A 5,642-nucleotide genomic window follows, 5' to 3' on the forward strand; every position below is an offset into this window, starting at 1 on the left:
TTTGGTCATGCATACAGTGTTTGTAACTGTGGGAGTGCGCACTTTAGTGTGGACACGTGACCCCTTAGTGACACAGGCAGAAAATGTGCTAACACTGAGCTTACAGCTCTCAGAGGCGCGCGCTCGCGCTGAGCAGCTTTGTTGAGTGCAGGGGTGCGTGTGAGATTACAGGCACGCGCGCTATCTCCGTAATGCTCGCAGCAAGAGCCGGAGAAATGTTTGAAACGACAGTGTTTATGGGTGGGGGTGCATACATTGTAATAGGCACGTGCGCCACTTCCATAAAGCTTCCCGCTCTTAGCGTTTCTTGGTTTGCGTGTCGCATCTGTGATGCTCGCGGCGTGAGCCAGAGATCTGTTTGGAACTGTATGGGCAGCGCTTATGGGTGGGGGTGCATCTACTGTGGTAGGCACGCGCGCCACTTTCATAAAGTCTCCCGCTAGCGGCGGGGTTTTTGGCCATGCATACAGTGTTTGTGTGTAGGGGTGCCTGCAGGACAGCAGGCACGCGCGCTACATTTATAGTATTTCCCGCTTTTACTGGGGAAGTGTTTATAACTGTGGGAACAGTGCTTGTGTGTAGTGGTGCATACATGACAATAGGCACACGATCTACATTTATGGGGCATCCAGCTCGAGCTGGGAAAGTATTCGGCACTGTTTGGACAGTATTGATATGTGGGAGTGTGCACTTTAGTGTGGACACGTGACCCCTTAGTGACACAGGCAGAAAATGACTCTTGTGATTTCTGTGTGTTTCCATTAAAACGGCATTTGATTGCAGGTGAGCGAGTTCTGTGACTGGCCCATTGACTGCTGTACAGACATTTCCAGCCGTCTGTAAGGGGACTGGGTAATGTTTCACACGTTTTGCTCGCTGCAGTGAAGCATTCAGCGAACTCTCTTACCGTGCTGGTGCCCGTGCTCGTGTCCGCTAATGTCGACGGATGCAGCGCCAATTGGAAAGGCTGTCATCCTTTTCACCGTCGTCCCCTGGCGCGCTGAACGAGATGAGACCCACCGCTCTGTTGGAGGGGTGCTGGTCCGTCTGCGTGAATTGAACTGGCGGCAGGGAGTCCTCGGGTGGAGGTGAAGCCACCCCTCTGTTCGAGCCGTGCAAGAAAAAAGCGCCGCTCACGGAGGCCGCCAGAGCACGCGGACTTCAGTGACGTCACGCCAGGCCAGTCCCCGCGTGCTCTGGCGGCCTCCGTGAGCGGCGCTTTTTTCTTGCACGGCTCGAACAGAGGGGACGGCAGCACGGTGGTAGCAGGCTCGTTCGCGCGGCGGCGGCGAGCGCAGCAGCTCATTGAGGCCCAGGGAGTCACATTCGGGCATCCGCCTCGAGTGAAAGCAGCTTCTGCGTGGTCAGGTCCCAGGCAGCGAGTGCAGATAATGTGATGGTCCCTGTCAGGAAGAAGGCCTCTGCACGAGGCGCAGGTCGAAGGCATTTGGAACAACGCCTCGAATTTGCTCTTTTACTAAATACAAAAAGTGTCGCAAAGGCGAACACTTGCAAAGTAGCTTAGTAAAAGGATATAGTGATGCGCGCCGGATGGCGTAGCAGAAGGCTTCGAGGCGGCTGAAGGCGCCGGCGTCCTCTTAGCAGTCCTGCTGTAGGCTTGTCAACGGCAGGCAAAAGACTCCAACAATCCGGAGGATCCAGCGAAGAGGAGGTCTTCGCTGAAGGAGATTAAATCTAAAGGAACTCGTATGACGGGTGCCCATTATTTAGCCTGGCTATGCTAATTTCGGCGGGCTCTGAGCGCTGAACGCCGGCGCGACGCCCATTGGTCGCGCATTCAGAGTCGCCCCGTCATTGGTTCGAGCAGTTGCCGCAGCACAGCCAATGACCGAGCTGCCTCGCTCATTACTGTCTGCTGTGCAGCTGCAATGCGTTTTACATAAAGACTTCAATATTTCTCGAGAAACGGAGTTTTCCCATAGCGTAAGCTACTTACGCAATAGGAGAGACCGCTCGATAGGGAACACCATCCCAATCTGGCAACACTGGGCGCCAGACTTGATTGCATGGAGGGATGAACGCAGTGTTCAAGGTGCCGTCTACCTGCTGTGTTATAAATTGCAATAGTCGTTCTCACGATAGAAGTGGCATAAAGCTTAAGAACGGAAAATACTTTTATCGTTTTCCAGCGTGGAAAAATAATAGTACAAGCCATGTTTCAGAGGTGACAAAAAGGCGACGAATGGCATGGATAGCAGCAGTAAGGAGACCCAAGATTACCTTCGATAACACTCCACCACACATGATGGTGTGTTCAAAGCATTTTCACAAAGTTAAATTACAGAGAGTAATTGTAAATGTTATGTTGTGAGCAAATAACCAGCGTGTTTTGTTTGATTTAACCAGACCATTAGATTTGACGTTAGGCCAATGTTAACTGTTAACTAGCATGAAATGGCTAGAAAATGAGCTTAAGTTACCAATGTACTAAAGCGTAACGTTAATCAGTTTTAAATGTTGTACATCTAGGCTACATAGCAATTTATTTGGTGACTGTTTGCAGGCAAACCTGCCTATGAAATGTTGGAGTGTGATCCTGACTGGGCCTGGGATATGTGGTGCCTTGTGAGGGGGAGGATAAGTATGGGCTGAAATATGTGCCACCAGAAACTGAATTTGAACCCTTTATATTTGAATTTGAATGGCTAAACTTGAATAATTGCATTGAAAAACTGAATTTGAATCACATAATTTGAAATTGTATTGTTTAATTAAAACTGAATTTATTCAAAAACTGAATCTGAATTGTATCATTTGAAATTGAATTTATTCGTTTGGAACTGAAGTCCAATAAAATTTGATCCTCACTGAAAATTAAACTCTCTATATATCTTCACATTCACTTCTCACAATTCAGATTCAGTTCTCAAATTCAATTTCAAGTTACTGAGACAGACATCCGGGTAGTTGGAGGATGAAGGAAGAGCAATCGAGCGCAGATCGATAGATAGCGTTCATTGGCGCACAGGACTCCTCTTGGGCCAATCAGCACCAATGTTTTGGAGCACAGGGCGTTACCCGCCATGAAACAAAGAAGTGCTTGCCTGACTTGCGTGACCACCACCATGGATTCGGCTGGGACAAATACGGTAATGACATTTTTTTTTTTACAATCTAACGATCTTTTGTTTAACTGTTGTTAATGTTATAGCAATTTGTAGAAACAGGGGAAATTAAATCTTTCTCCCGACGTTGCAAACACAGTAGCTATAATCCCACGTTTTTATGGTAGCCTACTAGCTCTGGTAACAACATTTTTGCCTGGTGTTTATTATTTCTAAGCGTTTGCCTCTTCCTCCGGTGAAAATGTTGTTGCAAACGTAGCTAGTGTTAGCCGCCGCCAAGTAGACTGGTCATGTCTTCAGTGTGATTTTTTTTCCCGATAACTTCTCCTCGTGGTTGTCATTGTCAGAGTAACGTTACTGCTTACTGAGAGGGAGAGAGAGAGAGAGAGTAGTAAGCGTGTAAGTTATGTGTCGCTGTGTTTGGCAGGTGCTAGCATAATGTAAGGCCATTAACTTCAGGGCAATTACACCATAGCACTAGCCCTATTCATTTGAATTGAATGCATAAGTTAGCTAATTCCGTTTGACTAGAACACAAAAATAGCACATTTACACTTCGAAAGAAAGCGATACAGCTTCCTGCACAACAGAGCAGTGCAAGTGGCTGATGCCATCACATGTAAAAAAGGTAAGGTGACACTGTATTTTTTGGACACTGTGTAACTGTAGGCTAAATTATGATGTTAAATTAATGTTTATATTGTGCCCCTTTGGTTACTTAATCAGGCAGATTGCTTGTCTTCATCTACATTTCATCTTCTTTTAGGGGATTTTCATTATATTCCATCATACCTAATGTTGGGGATTATTAAATTATTTCTATTCTATATTCTGCCTTAACATGTGTAGCTTGTGACAATGTGGTCAGTCACAATTTCCCTGTTGGACAAAGAGAAGCTAAGACAGCAAAGACCCACATAAACACAGTTTGGCATCTCAATCCTGTGATGATAGCCTTACCTGTTTTGCTCACAGCCATAGGATAAACGGCAGATTTATACTGCATATAGATATGTTATGGTTATGGACCACAGAAATGTGGACTTAATGATCTTCTTTGTGTTAACTTATTTTCAGATTCCTGCTGCTCCAGTAGCTCTGATCGACTTCTCTGCTAAAGCCAAAAAAAAAAAGCTTGACCGTTCTATTGATGGCAGGACAACTGAAAACCAGGTTGGGAAATCACTTTCATGCCCAAGAGTGAAGAGAGGGTCAGAAACATATGCTAGTTTTTTTGAGACTTTAAGCAAAAACTGTCCAAGGAGTGCAGCACTGATGGCTAGGGAGCCTTACTACAAAGAATTCATCCCCAAATCTAGTATGCTTCCTAAAACTGTTCTTGAATACAGAACACCAGAGACTCTGCAGCTACCCCCAAAGAGCTTGGAGAGCTATGCCAGGTATTCCAGCTAGAAGAGCTCATCATGTCCCAGGTCCAGGCTGTAGAGAGTGCAACTCGAAGTCAGAGTGCATGCAGGATTTGGTTTAGGCAAAGAGCTGGACGCATAACTGCTTCCAAGCTGAAACAAGCTATTAAGACCAACCCACAGCAACCATCCAAGAGCTTGATCAAGGCCATATGCTACCCAGAAGCATATAGGTTCACCACAGCCGCTACAAGGTATTTAGGGTTTGAATTAGGGTAAGGCAGAGGTAAGGCCGCGTGTAAACAGTGTTTATGTCCAGAAAAAGAAACACTGACAACAGAGGGTATAATTTGGATAAAAAAGAAGCTTGTCTATTAAGTAAATGTATCTTACTGGTGGAATATTAAATGAAATGTATAGTAACACATTGCTTTGGTGCACGTTAGTTGTTAGTTATAGGGTTATAAGACTATGGTTATGCAGGAGTAGAACTAAGTATAGGGGTTAGGGAAATGGCATTTAAATCACTGAACTGGCTCTACACATCCAATACTAAGTAATCATTTCCTTTTCATGTTTTGCATGTGTACTGTGTACAGTTATGGATGCAAACATGAAGCACAAGCCAGAGGAGTCTATGAGAAGCTGATGGGTCGGGAGCATGCAGGCTTCTCCTGTATGGACAGTGGTCTCTGGCTGAACCCCAAGTGGCCATACATGGGGTCCTCCCTGATGGGATTGTTGCTTGTGACTGTCACGGAACTGGCATCTGCGTAGATTAAGGTAATATTACAGTCTCTGTTGTAGTAAAGTCCCTAAATCTCGAGTCTGAGTCGTGTCTCAAGTCCTAAACTGAGCAAAAAGGCAGAAAATATATTTGTTAATCTATTGTTCACGTGTCCTTCTCTCTGTGATTTTAGTGTCCACACTCTCACCAAGATGAAGCCAATCTGCGCTTGTGTGCTGGGGAAAAGGGCTTCTGCCTCATCAATGATGGGGATAATCTCTTCCCCTTGATGTTACGTAATAGCGACTGCTTGTTGACTTTTAAAACGCGTCTTAAGACATATCTTTTTATACAAGCTTTTTTATAACATATTGTATTGAGTTTTTAATGCACTTTATCTGTATGCGGCTTGTTTGTTGTGTGTATTGTCTTATGCAGTGACCTGTATATTGCTTGTGAGGT

At 45.3% G+C, this 5,642-nt stretch overlaps 1 long non-coding RNA gene across 1 annotated transcript; it reads left to right on the forward strand.

The window, feature by feature from the left end:
* The first annotated feature begins 2,353 nt into the window (after positions 1 to 2,353).
* Positions 2,354 to 5,180, forward strand: LOC127633242 (uncharacterized). Its single transcript, XR_007969191.1, has 3 exons — positions 2,354 to 3,110; positions 4,164 to 4,259; positions 5,053 to 5,180. It is a non-coding gene; the product is annotated as an uncharacterized LOC127633242 (long non-coding RNA).
* Positions 5,181 to 5,642: the final 462 nt, after the last annotated feature.

Source organism: Xyrauchen texanus, chromosome 3 (assembly GCF_025860055.1).
Source record: "Xyrauchen texanus isolate HMW12.3.18 chromosome 3, RBS_HiC_50CHRs, whole genome shotgun sequence".
Classification (NCBI taxonomy): Eukaryota; Metazoa; Chordata; class Actinopteri; order Cypriniformes; family Catostomidae; genus Xyrauchen; species Xyrauchen texanus.